This window comes from Lissotriton helveticus, chromosome 4_1 (assembly GCF_964261635.1).
Source record: "Lissotriton helveticus chromosome 4_1, aLisHel1.1, whole genome shotgun sequence".
Lineage (NCBI taxonomy): Eukaryota > Metazoa > Chordata > Amphibia > Caudata > Salamandridae > Lissotriton > Lissotriton helveticus.
Window position 1 is genome coordinate 1821406479 of NC_136063.1, and position 14643 is coordinate 1821421121.

Here is a 14643-nt window from a genome sequence, read left to right on the forward strand (position 1 = left end):
GGTATAAATCTCCAGCTAAGAGGCACCCACCCTCTCTCCATGGACATATCCTGGTCAATAAAGTGAAAGGGTTCTATAACCCATATGCGTAATTCCCTGTCAAAGGGGCCCTGTGTAATACCTTTCTTACCACAGCTTCCCACACTGGTGCAGTAAGGCGGACCATTTATGGTCGTGGAGCATCTGCCCAACCACCCCCTCATTAATATGACTCCGGCCATGGGGATCCTGTAGAGTGACTACACCCAGCCCTGGAAGACTGGACCTAAGTCCATCTCCCTAAGCACCGTCCTGAGATAGCTCCACCTGACCATGTCAAACGTCTTCTCAATGTTGAGCGACGCAAGTGCCAGGTCATGGTTAGACCCAGCAGACTCATGTAGTAGAGGGGTTAGACGCCTCAGATTAAGGGCTGAGCTGCGGAAGGGCATAAAGCCACATTGATCTACATGGAATACGCCCTGTAGCTGCTTTGCTAACATTTTGCAGAGAATTTTTACATCAGAATGAATCCTAGTGAGTGGTCTGTAGGAGGAGGGACCCTTAGCGTCCCCTCCAGGCTTCATCATTAGTCATATTATGCCCTCTTGCATGTTCAGGGTCAGGATTTCGAGTCTCCTTGCTCCCGAGAAGACTTCCAATAATTTCTCCTCTAGACTGTCAGAGTCTGCTTGATGAAACTCGGCAGGGAAGCCATCCCCTCCTGGAGCCTTAGCCCGATTCAGATCCTCGAGTGCAGCTCTAAGCTCCTTCAGGGTGAGGTTCTCGTCTCGGTCTTGTTCTTCAGTAGGGAACAGGTACAATTAAAAGAAATTACATGTAGAATTTTAAAACCTCAGTCAATATCACCGACCAACCGTCCAGAACCGAATAAGCCAGGCAACGGAAAGATAACATGGTACAGCTGCCACGTTTTGCATTTGTGTGGAAGTTTACAGTAATTCCAATGCTGGGTTCAAATTTCAGACACAAGTAGGTCTTCATAAGGGCGTCAACCATTTATGCCATGGCCCAGCATGCGAGGACCAGAAAAATTAAAAAAAGGTATCTTGTCTCCAGAGCAAGTGACCCAGCTAGAGCAATAATGTGTTTGAGAAGGTAAATTGCTCCAGCAGTTTAGCTAAAACTGAGGAAACTCCTCCAGGAATGGCTCAAATGTAGGTATGCATTGGGGCAGCAAACATAATTGGTCAGTCTACAATGATGAGATTTAAAGAACTGATTTTCCTCTGACCAAAGCTTGTATACTGCCTTGACTGCTGTGATGAGATCAAGAGTAATCGTATTAAGAAAATCCCAGAGGTGTGGGAGACCAATTTGCCACAGCTTATCCATTGCGTACCTGAACCAGCCCTAAGAGCTACTTAAGTGTAGCTCAGGATGTGGCCAAAGGCATCTATAAGAAGGGAAGTAACAGAGAAACTTTGTCAAACCTCTTTGTTGACCGACAAAGCGTGTGTAGATTTTTCTACTGCCTGCATCTGACCGTGGCTAAGTTCCTCTCAAAGAGTCCAGTCAGCATGTATAGTAGGTCGGGTGGAATGCTCATTTCTTAGAGGTGGTTCCACAGTAGATGCCTACGAACGTTGTCAAACGTGGATTGAAGATCCACAAACCAACGTGTAAGGAGTCTCTTTTCACTTTAACAAACATTTTCAGTACAAGATAAAATCTGAACACCTATCAATTGCGCTTATCTTTTTCCGAAAGCCAGACTGATTTATAAAATGGATCGAGTTAGACTCGGTCCTGGTCTCAAGGCTAGACAGCACAGTGAGTAAAAAAACATTTTTGTAAATTATGCAAAAGAATGATGAGGCCGTTTTTTATGGGGTTAGCTCTGTCACCCTTCTTATAAAGGGGTACTATTTCGGCTCTGTATCAGGAAGGTGGTATATCAGCCCCACATAAAAGGGCACTGGGCATAATAGCAATATAATGCTCCCCATAAATATGTCAGCTGTTACTTTGTCTAGGACAGTGGCTTTACTCCTATTTTTTTTTAAGACTGCTGTGAAGAATTTTTGTTAATATGAGGGGCTTAAGTCCCAGATCTCTCCCAAGTGGCACCGGTGCTCTGTAATGTGGATTTCCGAGTTTTCCATATGGCATTTAATTCCTTTGGCTAAAGTGTGCTAAGCTGTTTGAGAATCCTTAAGGGTAAAAGCCCTCTTGAGTTCTTGCGTTGTCACTGTAAATTCGTAATATTCAGCAAACCTGTATACCCTGCTCTACTCTCTAGGATTGTGCTCTATTATTACTTCACAAGGCCGCAAAGAGAGATACTTTCGCTCTTCTACAATCTTTGTTAAACCACGGATGACAGCCAGTTCTAAGAGTTGATCAGTAGATATTTGGTTTAGAGAGCAGATAAGCTATGTGACTAAAACGATTATATGGAGAGTTGAACATTGGTGAGAGTAAAGTAATGGCAGACCTACAAAAGCTAGGAAAGTGGCTCCCAAGTCATTTACTGGTTTAATAATGGGTTTGAGCTGCACCTGCCCCCCCCCCCCCCCTTTAATTTACAGCGTTGTGTATATTATTAGTAGGACCGTCAGTATTTCTAGAGAAGGGCGTAACTTCTTGATGCAGTAACTGAAGGGCTAGAGGATTGTGGTTTCTTTCTGGGCAATCCTCAACAGACATAGAGGATGGAGCTCCGGCTGCGAGATCAACCATTATATAACTAATTATACCATTATGTGAACCATTCTGAAAAGTATCGTGTGGAGAAGCCTGTTTTGGTTAGTACGGTAAAAGCCCGCAGACCATGTGCTAAAGCTCTATGAGCCAGCTGGAGCCTTGCACATGCAGGGTGCTTAATGTCCCACTCTGGTACCCAAGGAACACTTCAGACGTGGTTTTCTTCTTTCGTGACCAGTCCGTGGTGATTTGTTCAAATGATGTACTGAAATCACCTTCTATAACCACAGATGGCTTGCCCTTTTTCTTTTATTAGGGGCAAACATTAGGGAGTTCAGGTAAGCGCCAAGACTATGCAATATTACAGATTCTGCCCAGGTAAAGCTTTGCTGTTGCATATGTTGAAAAGAAAAGCATTAGTTGCATTCCTGATTTTAAAGTTAAAAACGATTGCTAGATGTCCTTACGGTCGGTAGGGATTTCCCTGGTGGTCAAATTCCACTAGTGTGTGCCCAAATTATTAGCAGCTCAGTGGATCTGGCTCTAACGCCCTTTGCTTGGAGGGTTGCTAAATGCAGCGTTCCCAGTATTGTGTACTGGAGTAGTGGCCAATGTTTCTTGAAAAATACAGATGGGAAACTGTGAAATCTGACCGCACAGGCAAAGCATCAGCTCCAATGGTATCGGTCTCCCTATAATATCCATCAGAAGATGAAACACAGTTTTCCAATAACTCGTAATGATAGGGCAGTCCCTTACCATGTGATAAAAGATAGCATCCACCTCTCTACAGCGGGGGCACCGGTCTCTGTTCCACGATGCATCATGCCTAGCTGTCCTAGAGATAGGTACATATGATGTAAATCAGTAGTACTTAACCTTTTGACTTCTGTGGAACCCCACTTAATCATTACTGGAATCCAGGATCCCTACGGAATCATGGAATCCCCGGCCCTGGGAGAGTCCTTACTGGAAGCCGGATGTAAAGGTAAAATGGTCAGTGTGTGGATGGCAGGGTGAAAGGATGAACGGATTTATGCTTGGATGGAAGAGACAAGAGAGCTCTTTTGGGGAGGATTGGACTCACTGGCTTGGTGACATCAGAGCTTGGGTTCAAAGTAAGAGGTATTTTAATTTTTTGGCAACTCCCTTGTCTGACGATCATGTGTGTGTGCAACTTCGCGAAACCTGGGTAAGGCCCACAAAGCAGCTCTGGAGAATAAAGAGTGACATTTGCACCTTTTTTCAGCCATCTCACCCAACAATATTCTACTGCACCCAACACTAATCGGGGCACCCAACACCCAGGTCTGTTCAAGGACAGCAGCCAGTTAATCTTCTGTTTACCTTGGATCGTCCTCTGCATGTCTACCCTTTCTGGGTTTTCTCCTTCACCCAATCATTTCACTAAACATTGCAGTGTCCCTGCTAAGGAGTAGGGATGTGTCCACAAGACCACCTTCTTTAACAGGCCAATAAGTCTTCAACAGCACCATACTACATCTACCAATTCTCCAAAACCAGTTTCATCAGTAACCCTTGTAACTCAGTGAAAAATGTTCCCTGCAAAATCACCAGTAGGACAGGGGAAAAAACAGAAATTGTGGCGGTGCTAGCATCTTTGCTACAGTGACCCTACCCAACAGCCACATTGGCAACTTAGTCCAAAACGGCAAGGAATTATGAATGGATGCAATTGTTCTATCCAGGTATGTACTGGGACTCCAAACGATACCATTTACACCCAGATATTTGAGATTAATTTATGCGAACTTTGGGGTAAGAAAACTTAAATGCATATAACTTTCTGTGTAAAGAACACTGCACAGTCTGTGGCATCCAGAGCTAGATTTCCAAATCTAACCGAAGAAGGGGGAGACTATTCTCTGTCTTAGCTACATCAAAGAGCTATCTTTGGTCGGTTCTTAATAGTATTACTTTTTAGGTTGATGGGAGTGGCCCTATGTGCATTACTAGTCGGAAAGCCCATTGTGATTTTAATGTGATCTTGTATAAAGCACAGATGTTAACAAAGTTGCAATTACAACACATCTGTCGCCTCACTAGCTGTGGATGTATACATAATATGGTACATTTTCGTTTTGATCCCACTTGATTCATGCTTCTTCTGTACCTAAATTACAATACAGCACCATATAGGGCTTAGACGGAATGGGAGAGCTGACAGTCAAATAAAGGTAGTTTAACTTGATCGTTGTGGGGACCTTGGTGTTACCGATTTCTGTATGGCCGGATATGTGGCACTGGGCTAATGAACTTATCAGCCTAAGTAGAAATGTTCAGGCTAGTCACAGAAGTTTACAGGGAGGGTGACTTTTACGTCCACCATATCCTTCGTTATTTTCGTCTTATGATAAGTAAAGGGGGTTCGGCAGCTGTGCAAAAAAAGGCCAATAGCGATGTTGGTCTGAAAAAAAACCAACAATGAACAAAAGCAGGTTTCGGGTGGGCCCTTTGTAGGGCTTCTGGGCCCCAGGACGGCTTCGCCCTTTTTACCACCTCCCTCTAATCTCCCCTCAGTCGGTGGGCGGCCCTGGGGCCCAGCTGCAGACGTGTGGAGATCGACAGCTCCGTGTTTTCGAGCTGCGTGCCCCATGCGATATCAGCTGCTGGGCCTGCAGTGAGCGAGGCGGTGCCTTAAGCGACAACGGGGTCTCACTCGTCTCTGGAGGCGGAGGTTACGTGTCGTGCTTTGGCGGCGGTGGGGGTTGCTTAGCGTGGTCGCATGCTGTGTATTTAGAGGGCTACTGTCATGTTAATGTTAATGTTAATGTTATTTGGGATTTGTTGAGCGCTCGTACGCCCGGAGGCTTCATGGCGCTATAGGAAGGAACCAGGCAGGCAGTCAGTGAATGGAGCTGTACTGTCAGTGATGAGCTTGAGAAAAAAGCCAAGTTTTCAGGGATTGTCTGAAGCTGAGGATGTTATCATTCATGTTTTCCCTCTGTTTATAATCTTAAGGACCCAGGAGTCTTTTCGTGTCACACACTTCTGCTATATTCGAAGCAACACAACTCTTTGTGAATCAGAAACGTTTTGGGTCTGTGCCTCGGCATGTGTGCATATAAGACACGTAAAAGCAGCGGGGGAGGGGTGGGGGGTTGTGGGACGTCTTAAGAAGGGTGTGTGTTTTTGAGGGTCCGGACGGTGGCAAAGTTGAGGGGATCGCTGCGCAAGGGGTGTCTGGTGGTAGGCTGGCAGTTCTATTGGTATGTTTGTGCTGGGCCCGGGGTGTGAAGTCGTTCCAGCTCCTCGCGGGGCTGTGCTGGGGGTGCTCTGAGGTCACGTCCGCGTGATGGTGGTGGCTGTGAAGTGTTGCGGTGAGGTTAGGACGGACTGTGTCGGTGGGACGTTCTGGGAGTGCCATGACGCCGGAGAACGCTGTGCAAGGTGTGCTGAAGGCTGTGCCAGGAGGATCTTGGGTCAAATGCTGGAAGACGGGGCTGCCTGAAAGAAACTTTGGGCGGGTCTGTCTGTGCAGGGGGTGGAGTCACGCAGGCAGGAAACGTACAGTGAGTGAACTGGCTGTGCAGGGACTTTCGTCCTTTGCGTGCGTGGAATGTCGTGGGGCTCTGCGGGGAGGGAGGGGTCTTCGCCTGCATGGAGTTGCCGGGAGGATCGTGCTGTGCGTGCAATGACGGGTTACGTGCACGAGGGCGTGGGGCTCCCCATGCAGGGGCTGTGCAAGGAACGGACAGGGTCGAGAGTTAGGGCTAGCGCCAAGTGCAGCCTACGCAGTACGGCTGGACTTCCTTGTAGATGACTGGCTACATTTATTTTAAACAAACAAATGCAGAAAACGAAACGTGATAAGCATGCAGCAAACATCGGGGAAGTGGCGGCGCATTCATTATCAAGCTCTTTATGGAATGTCGTGGGGTCGTCACTCGTGCAGTGTGTGTGGGTGGGCTAAGCATGTAGGTTATAGGGGAGTTTGGACTGTGCACTGCAGTGACTTTTCTTGATAAAGTTCTATTGATGGAGGATGGGGTGGTCCTGGACCCATTGTGGGTGAAAGGACGTTGGACGTGCACGCAGTGCCATGGTGGCAGACAGCAGTGTGGTGTGGGGGGATGCGTCAGGAGATGGGCTGGAGGTGTCCATGACTGATGCAGGGGTGGGTGTAAGAGTGCAGGAGGAGCGGGGCCATCAGCGGAGAGTGTCGTCCTCTCCAAGTGACAGTTATTTTTGACAACACGTTTGGAATCCTGAAATTCAGTTTCCGTTGTATTCGGGGTGTATGCCTCAAATTTTCTAAGTGTCAAAATATATCTTCTCTCGAGTAGGTTGTTCACTGAATGTGGATGCCTCTGTGTGGGTGGAGTGTGAAGGTGGCTTGTGTAGAGGGTGTCAGTGTATGCTTAGGAAGTTTAAGTGTGGTTGTGTGCGCGCAGGGGGCGTGGGGCTGCTTTTGTGAGTTGTGTAAGGGTGTCAAGTAAATGTGTATGCAGGCTGTTCGTGTGCACCCTGTGGGTTTGTATGTTTGCAGGTGGCAGTCATCACAACTTTGGTAACGTCTCGTGGGGCGGAAGGGGCGCGTGCCCTACTCTGTAGCCTATATCCTCATCAGAGGCACGGGATGGCCATTCTGAGGTACTGGCTAGTGGCCGCCGAAGCACTGTCAGCGGCTGGCTGCGGGCGCAGGTTGTGACTGTCGGTCATGTTGATGCTTTCGGTGGAGTGAGATGGGTTGTGGCTCTGAGTGCCAGTTGTGGGTGTGCCGGCAGAGGAGGCTGGGTCTGCGCAGCTTGTCTGGTGTCTCAGAGTGCAAGCTTCCGCTATGCCGGCTGTGGTGGTGGTTGGCAGTGCTACTTGTGTGACTGCGGATCGTAGGGATTTCCTCTGACTGCGCAGACTCGGGCCACTGGGTTATGGCCGTGTGGGATGAGGAACTGAACGTACTGGGTTTGCATGCGGTGGATGTGCTTGGATGTGTATATTGCTGCAGTTTTAACTACGCAGGTTGTGCCTAGCGGTTCGTGTGGTAGCAACACACTTCGATTGTCCTCCGCTAGCATACTAATTAGGGGCGCCTGGCGCCTTTCTCACACTGTTCTCATTTTCAAGGGGGAAGGGGGGTCGAATATTGTGCCAAGACCAGCGAGCATCCCGTAGTTTCACGTCAGGGTCTCAGGTGATGCTGGCCGTCTTAGGGGGCCTTGTAGCTACAGTGGCCCAGCTGTCCCACCTACAGGCCTGCAGGCTGGACCATAAGATTTAAGCTTTGTTGTGAGCGCGGGGCTCCCTGCATGCGACCACTTACTGTTTGTGCCCCCGTTCCAACCGTGAAGCTGCGTAAATGCCAGTGTCTTTCAGCTCTGTGCTGCCGGTAGTCTGTCTGGAGCTGTGCCGTGTTCCGGTGAGGCAGTGCTATGCTTCTGGCAGAGCGCAGGCCTGTGGCCGCTGGCACAGATCGCGGTCATATTTCAGTACTGAAGTGTGTGCACATGGTGCAGTGTAGTGCCATGCCGATGGAAGGCCGAGATGTCTCCTATTCTGTCGCGGCAGCAGTGAGAGAGAGGTCGTTGTCTAAGCCAGTGGGACCTCGCGGCCCGCATCTGGTTCGTGGCAATAACAGTGAGGCTGCGTGTGTCAAAGGAGAGACACCCCGTAGCTTGCGCTGGGGTCAGGGGAGGGTGCAGCTAGTGTTCTCGGTAATGCGCCACGCGCAGGGTGTTTCAGCTGTTGCAGATGCAAACGTGCCATTGAGCAGGAGTGTGCACGGCCGTGGTAAACAGGCCGCCGTCGTTTGAGTGCGCATTCCTGTTGTGTGTGCATTCCTGTGTCGTGTGGACGACTCCTGTGCACATAGCTGCCTCTTTCCAGATGTGCGTGTTGAGCTGCATACGTTTGGTTGTGCTTGTAGTTATGCATTTAGGTATGCTTGTTCTGTGGAGATCAGGATACGCCACCTCGGGAAGTTTGTGTTTGAGCGTCAGCATGTTTTCGCGCTTGGTGCTTTGCAATGTGATATATATAGATCACAATGTGTGGGTGGGTCGGTGTATGCTCTGCGACTGATTGTGTACCTGTTTGTGAGACACTCTATTGAGCGTATATGACTGCGGTTGCAGATTTTCCACACCTATCATACTGAAATGTGTGTGGTTGTGTATGTGTAACATACTTTGTGTGCGTTGGCCGAGGTGTCCCGAAAGATTCACTCCCCGGTACTGACGAGTGTGAGCTGTGCATGCTTTTGTGTGTATGGCTGCTGATTTCCTGAGGCCCATTTCCCGGCACGTGTAAGTGTGTGTGTTACGTGTAGCTGTGTTTCCTACATAGTGTGGCGCGATTGGTGCAAGTGCCTGCGTGTGCTGCTGTACACTACCCTTGTTGCTAGACTCAACTCCGTATGTGTGTGCCTTACGTTGTGTGGCATGCAGGGCGCCCTCCACGGAAAGTTTGACGAGCTGTGTATCCGCGGCTTGCCAGACACGAACACCTGTGGTGTTTGTCCGAAGTTGAGTGGTTTGCAGGTTGGTCTTGTTGGGTGTGTTAGATCAGCTTGTCTGTTAGTGTGGGCTGTAGTGTCGCACTCTTCTCCAGTGTTTCCCGTGTCGACCCTTCAGGCCTCGGCCCTGTACTCACAGTGGGTAAGTGGACAGGATGCCCTCGAAAGGGCGGGGGCAGCGTAGGCTCAACTGGCAGGGGATGAGCAAGGGAATTTACCCTAGGATTTACCCTCGGCACAACCATCCGCTGAGTTGTGTGCGTGTGGTTTAAACGCCACTTAAAAGAAATGTACATAATGAATTTTGCGGTCTACCTAGGTTCCGTGAACCCCTTAATGATTTTGTCCTGCCGGTATTTCATGCGTATTTCCCTCGTGTCAGCTGTAGTACGTCTGCACTTCCGCACGTGTATTCTGTAGTTTCCTGTGTCCTTCTGGGTGCACATTCTGGGTAGTGTGACTGCCTCCTCAGTATTGGTAACAGACAGTCTCATGTGCGAGAATAAGGATGATATCCTAAATAACACCTTTGCATGATGCATGTATCACTCGAATGCACTACTCTCTGCTAGGGTGTGTGCAGGGTAGATATCTGTATTTGTACCGTGGACGCGTCGCTGGTGACTTTGCCAAGTGCTTATACTATTTGTTTTTTAAATGTAGAGTTCCATTCGCAGATCCGTTGCTATATAGCAATGTCTTTATGAATTGTACCTTATGCACTTACCTGTAACGTGGTATTTTCAGCCAGTGGATGTTAGTTTGGCTGCTGGCAAAGCACAGCGCAGTATTGATGCTCCGGTCCAGGTGTAACATTATCGATAGTTAAGTGGAAAACATGAGTAACAACGTCGCCAAAGAGCAGCATTTACGCGCTGTAAGGAAAGGCAGCGGTAATGCGGGGGTTTGTGGCACTATAACCCATCCCTTTTAAAAGTAGGATTGATGATGCGGCGCAAATAGGGCTGAAAATACCCGCTACAGGCCAATATGCATTTTACTTTTTATAATAATCAGGCGTAGTGGCGTTAATAACTTGGAGTAAACCAACATTAATACCATGGCTTCATTACTTTATGACCTAGGTGCGGGCAGTACAAATATCCTAGAATAGTCCGTTTTAACAATACTCTAATGTAGCAGGGCAGTATCAATAAATAAGTGTGAGGCAGTCCTCAGTTTGTGTGAGAGGGGTTAGTAACGGCACGGCGTAAGGCAGCAGTAGTAACCCTAAGGAAGAGCCGTGGGTCCTTCACAGCTGCACACAACCCCTTGTTGTGCTGCTCGGAGTTTCCTTCCCCCTGTGCCCGTGCAGCATCGGCCGCGATGCCCTGTCCTCTCCTCCCCCGTGTGTATGTGTCTGCGCTCCTGGGCCGCTCAGCATGCCGGGACTTGTAGTGCGATTGTGGATCCTGCAGTGTTCCGCCTGCGGCCAGCTGGTTGCGCTGAACTACATTTCCCGTTAGCGTTCCTGGGCGGCTCTCGTACTCTCTCGGCTGCTTCGCTGCTGTTTCCCAGTGTCTCTGCGAAGCTCCTCTGGCAGTGGCGGCGTCCGACCGGCAGAACCAGGGGCCCTGAACCCCCCTTTAACCCGCCGGCCGCCTGGAGTGGCACCCCGCCCCAGGTCCGCCTGACCCCCGGGGTGCGGGAGAAGAACCGGGCACAGGTGCGTACCTCCGCCCCGCAAGAGTCTCTCAGCGCCCCCGGAGTGCCAGGGACCCGAACTGGGCGCCTCCGCCACGTCCCCTCAGCTCCAGCGCACCCCCCCGCCTCCACACCGACCCCCATCACCGCCTGGAAACTCTACTCGCCGCCCCCTCCCCGATCCCTGCCCTGCTTCCGGGCTGGGGGTCCCTATGGAGACGGCCGGGGGCGGAGGGCTCAGCCCACCCCGGACGTACCTCCCGGGAGGGGAGTCATGACATCCCGTGCGCGGGGCGCATCCCGAGCCTCACCTGCGCGGGAGGGCACGGAGTCCCTCAAGATGAGGAGCTTGGTACGTGCGGGTGCGGGCTGTGGAGTCATCCGAGTCACGATCTCTGAAGGGACTGGACCAGAGGAAGGGACCCGGGAGCAGGCTGGGGCACTCCCGGGAAGTAGGCACGGACGGCCATGGATGCGGGGCCGATGGCAGTGGCACTGACAGAGCCCACACTGCTAGATGTGTGTTTCCGAGAGGAGCATACAGCTGTGCTGGGTGTACCCGGGACTGTGAAAGGTGTACCAAAGTGAGGTCACGGGAAGCCCTGTGGTATAGGTCTCCTTCAGTTATAATATTATGAGGTCTTGAGGATGGTGTAACCTACTATAATCAGATGATGGCCAAATTGTGATAGCATCTATACTAGAGGATGAAATCACTATGTGTGTGTGGTTACTCAGTTTATTGGCAACATTATGCTGGCTATGGATGAAAATGTCTGTTGTTAGGTTAAGGTTTGTAATCCCATTTTAAGGCACAATGAGGTTAAAGGGAGCCGATACCATAGTATGTTTCGAAGCCAAAGTATGAAAGGCAAGGAAAATGAAGTATTCCCATGGGGGTGGTTGGGGATATTGGGAGCGGAGGCTCCCATCTTGCTCTACCAGTCGAACAAGGTGTGTGTGGGTACCTAGAGTCATATGTAGGTACTGGTGTATAATTACAAGTGGAAGCCATGTTGTGGTTGATAGTCACCTCGCAGGTGACAGGAACCCGGCTGCTTACACATTGAAGACAGTCTTGCCTACAAGGTCAAAGTTATGCGAGTTTTGTGAGTTGTGTTAGTTGTGCCAGGAGATTCCGCCCGCGGTGCCACTGTTGTGTGTCGGAGCCGTACCAGTAGTGATAGTTTTGTGATAGAGCCGTTCCATGTAATATCCGTAACCTTTTCGCCAGGTCCCACTGCTGACACATGGGACACTCAGGTGTTTGCCCAGGCCTAGCTGTAGCGGTTCTACTGGGAGATAGGTTGTTTGTAATAGCCATACCAGCCTATACAGGGATTCATGCCAAGGTATAATGAAATCCATATAAAACATGGTTGGGTGTACCAGTCACGTGATTAATATGGCCAGGTAACGAGGAGTCACCAGCAGGAATTCGATTTTAGTTGTATACCGCTATTTGGTGAAGGCATGCAGTAAGTTGGTGGGCCATGGGAGTTGGCATGGGGCAAGCTGGGAGTAAGGAAGACATGTGTATAGAGCATTTAGATGGTATCGGAATGTAGATATCATAAATCGAGTAGTTTAAGGGGTGCCTGCGTGTGCTGTTTCGGATGTATTGAATCGACAGGAGTTTCTGGAGTTATTTAGGGGGCGATCTAGGCTCTGATCACAATAGAAAGCTTGTTCGAAATGATACAGCCGGAGTTGGCGCGAATACCTCTTTTTAGGAATGATAAAACACAGACTATAGAGACGAACCAGGCTTCGAATGATAATCCTGGTGAGGTTTGGATGAGACGAAGAAACTGTGCCAAGTTTTGGCAGAATCGAACCTGTCTAATAGAGCCACTTTGGGACTTAATGGGCGTGGTCTGTGGATAAGTGTACTGTAACCATAAGTTTGAGGGACTCGTGTTATGTTTGGAATGAGCATGCCTTTTCACATACTTGGGAAGATAGTCATGTGATAGTGGATAGAAGGAACCTGTTAGGTGACGGAACCATCACTTCGGATGTCTGAGCCATGTTGTGGTTGAGGGAAAGAATGTGCTCTGAGGTGACCGCAGTACTTTGGAAGTCGAAGCCATCCTGAGGTGGGTGGAGCCGTGCTTTGGTGTGACAGGGCCACGCTTGGCATGAGTGAGAGAGAGGTGACTGCGTTGCTCGGTGGTTGGAGCCTAACTTGAGAGAGAGGTGACTGCGTTGCTCTGTGGATGAAGCCTACTTGAGAGGACGGAGTCGCCTTGGTGGCGCGCGGAGGGAGCCCGCTCTGCGGGTGCGCTCGCGCCGCGCTGCAGCCGTGTTTTTGTTTGAGGCGGTGTGCGCGGGGCGGGCCCGCGCGCTGTGGTGATGGCATGTGTGAGGCCGTGCTCGGCGCTCTCCGCCGTGAGGTGATAGAACCGGGCTCCGGCGCCGCGCGCGCCGGGCTCTGGTGGTGGGATGCCTGCAGCCGCCCAGGGCGGGGGATCGGCGCCCGAGCTCTGCTCCGCGGGTGAGGATGGCAGGGCTGTCCCCGTGGTGCGGGAGCTGCGCTGTAAACAGTCTTCCGAGCTGCTTCGGGTGGAGCTGGGGGCGGCTCCTGCTCTAGCCCCGGGGTTGTCCTCTCTGGGAGGGGCCGGTAGCAGCAGCAGAGGGGCTTTCCGTAGCCTGCTGGTCGGTCTTCCTGAGCCCTCAACTCCTGCTTCTGGGGCAGCAGTAACCGTCGTCTCTCTCCCTCGCGGGTCCCAGCATGACCTTCAGCCCTGCTGCCTACACTTGGCACTGCCCCCGGCTGAGTTCTCTCCGCTGCGGGTCCTCAAGCCTCCCCCGTCTCCGCCTCTCAATAGTCTGCACAGTGTGACAGTGTTGAAAAGGGTTCAGGAAATGCTGGTCTTCCGCCGTGCCTCCTCCAGGTATCTATCCCGTGGCCGCACAGTGCCCCCTCAGCAGCCCCCCGGCAGCTGCCTCCCTCCGGCGAGCACGTTCGGCAGCAGGCGCCATGGACGTCAACCAGGGGGCAGACAGGGGTAGCATCTGCTACCCCTGCCATGCCCTTTTGTACCTCTGGCACCGTGGGTGCTACCGCTGGCTTCGGGAGTAACGAAGGAAAAGCGAGGAGCAGAAAGTAAACAAGCAGCACAATTACATAAAGCTCCAAGATTTCTGTTTACTTTACGCACTTTCCGCGTTTTGCATATCCCCTAACTCTTTAGCTTCACGGGGGGAGGGGGGGGGGGGGCTGTTGGTGGAACAGGAGTCAATCCTCTGATCGCACCCCCAGCGTAGAGCGCAGGGATCGCTGATATTACTTCAACTATCATTGGTGAAACAAATGTCAAAGGGCAAACCAGTTTACAGGGTACTTATATATGAAAAAAAATAAAAAATAGTCTAGTCTGCACTTTAGTGTGGCCATAGAAAATTCGCTCCCGATACCCCGGATACAGTTTTTATATTTCTTTTTTAAAGTCTGAGAAGTGTACCATTATGTTGTATTTACATACTCGATGACCTGGACCCTATGTTAATGTTTGAAAAATAATTAGGTATGAAGTAAACACGATTTATTTTAGAAAGGCGTGTAACCTTAAATGAAGAAATGACAGGCTTGTCCGGTAACCTCTACCTAAGTCTTTTATTCATAATTCAGAGAGAACATCGTTTCGCTACCGTATTATCTGTAGAAATAGCCTTATTGAATGTGTTCCCCCACTTGTAATGTGTTCCCCCACTTGTAATGTGTTCCCCATGCATTTAATTTTTCTTTCCAGCAGGGTGCAGATCATGTTGATTTAAAATTGAACTACTGTGTTAACCGTGCCCCTCCATTTACAGGAAATTAGTAACCTAGATGATTGCTCAAGTCTTTGGTGATCATACCGTAGAGCCGTGTC

General features: G+C 50.2%; 1 protein-coding gene across 4 annotated transcripts in view; it reads left to right on the forward strand.

The window, feature by feature from the left end:
- Positions 1 to 14643, forward strand: part of BCORL1 (BCL6 corepressor like 1) — a 916214-nt gene that overhangs the window by 209076 nt on the left and 692495 nt on the right. For 3 of the 4 annotated variants that reach the window (XM_078688448.1, XM_078688450.1, XM_078688452.1), the window contains exon 1: positions 10589 to 10787. The exons of the other annotated variant lie outside the window; for it this stretch is intronic. The gene's annotated coding sequence lies outside the window, so the exon portion shown is untranslated. Of the gene's footprint in view, positions 1 to 10588; positions 10788 to 14643 lie in introns of those variants that run through there. 4 annotated transcript variants of the gene reach the window in all.